Here is a 1,898-nt window from a genome sequence, read left to right on the forward strand (position 1 = left end):
CCATATGAATGAGATAGTACCGTAACAGTGAGATAATACACTGAATTGGTATTGGAGAGCAACGAGAACAACCTTTGTGCACTCTTCTAAAACAGAGTGAGTTGAACGTGGTAGTTCTCGCACTGCAGCTTGCGGACGGATCTTGGGGCAAGGATGAAGTGTATTCAGCACGCGTGAGTCACGGTTCCGGCACGCAGTGCTGGGTGCAGAGGCCCGCAGGAGAGGGCAGCTCCGAAAGCGGCCGGGCTCGGCTTGGGCGTTGAGCGAGCTGCAGCCAGCCGGCATCGTACGATCGCCGCCCGCTGGCTGGCGGTCAAGAATCTGACATCACGCGACGGCGTGGCTGCTGAGTCAGGGCGGCGCGCACAGGTGCGGGAAGCCGCACACACACACACACACACACACACACACACACACACGTGCAGAGAGAGAGAGGGGAAGGGGGAGGGAGGGGGAGAGAAGGAGAGGAGGGAAAAAGGCAGATACGGAGAACCGGACGCACTCCATCACGCGGCTGGTTCGCGAACGCTGTTCACGCCCTGACCCAGAGAGGTGCCTGCTAAACAGGTGTCGAGCCAGACTGCGTGGCTCTGCGCTGGCGGACAGAGAAGCCAGTGGCTGCATCGTGAATCACTCTCTTCTCGTATCAGATTATGCCAAGGATACGACCACCTCATCGTCTATCAACTTAACACCGTCCCCGTACGAACGTGGGTTGGTCAGTTGGGAGATCCAGCAGAAAAGCGACTAACAACCGGAAACGGACCGATTCCGTGGTGCCAGAACGGGATCCGCGCGTCTGTAATGTGAGATTCATTTTGAGACTGATCGACTGTAAGGTTTTCTTGAAATGCACTTTCGTGAGACTGCTGCGGTCGCAGGTTCGAATCCTGCCTCGGGCATGGATGTGTGTGATGTCCTTAGGTTAGTTAGGTTTAAGTTGTTCTAAGTTCTAGGGGACTGATGACAACAGCAGTTGAGTCCCATAGTGCTCACAGCCATTTGAACCATTTGAAATGCACTTTGTCGACCGCTGTTATAATATGGACTCCGTCATCAGGCCACGAGTGGCCTACTGGGACCATCCGACCGCCGTGTCATCCTCAGTGGAGGATGCGGATAGGGAGGACGTGGGGTCAGCACACCGCTCTCCCGGTCGTTATAATGGTATTGTTGACAGATGCCGCCCCTATTCGGACGAGTAGCTCCTCAATTGGCATCACGAGGCTGAGTGCACCCCGAAAAATGACAACAGCGCATGGCGGCCTGGGTGGTCACCCATCCAGGTGCTGACCACGCCCGACAGCGCTTAACTTCGGTGATCTCACGGGGACCTGTGTATCCACTGCGGCAAGGCCGTTGCCCACTGTTATAATATGGAAAAAGGAAATTGGAAGAAAGAACAGTTCGAGAAGAGAATTCTGCGTGTTCCTCGTGGACGTAAGACTTCAGGATTGTTACCTCATTAGTTGACTAAAAAATAATCTGTGATTTTAAACAGTGGATACATTTTTTTAGATCCCTCTGCATTTACATGTTAGACATAAAAATATTAGGCTGGTGGTTAACTCCGTAGGGTTTTTCTTTTGGATGTTGATATTCCGGTGGAATTCGTTGTTGTTATTTGAGTTTATGTATTATTATTTTGTTATTTGGAGATAGTGACTGGAGCTGTAGACGCTAGAAAATGGAGTCGAAAGTAGAGTAATTGGAACATTTTCGACATGTTCTTCTGTTTCAGTTCAGTACAGAGGTGAAAGCAGCGAGAAAAATTTGCGCCGTGTTTGGGGATAAAGCCATTGGACAGAGTACGGCGAAAAAACGGTTTCCTCGTTTTAATTAGGATCGTTTTGACATTAATGACTCTCCGCATTCAGGAAGACCTTCGGTGTCTGATG

At 51.0% G+C, this 1,898-nt stretch overlaps 1 pseudogene; it reads right to left on the reverse strand.

Moving 5' to 3' along the window:
* Positions 1–1,246: 1,246 nt before the first annotated feature.
* Positions 1,247–1,364, reverse strand: LOC126290560 (5S ribosomal RNA; annotated as a pseudogene).
* Positions 1,365–1,898: the final 534 nt, after the last annotated feature.

This window comes from Schistocerca gregaria, chromosome 1 (assembly GCF_023897955.1).
Source record: "Schistocerca gregaria isolate iqSchGreg1 chromosome 1, iqSchGreg1.2, whole genome shotgun sequence".
Taxonomy (NCBI): domain Eukaryota; kingdom Metazoa; phylum Arthropoda; class Insecta; order Orthoptera; family Acrididae; genus Schistocerca; species Schistocerca gregaria.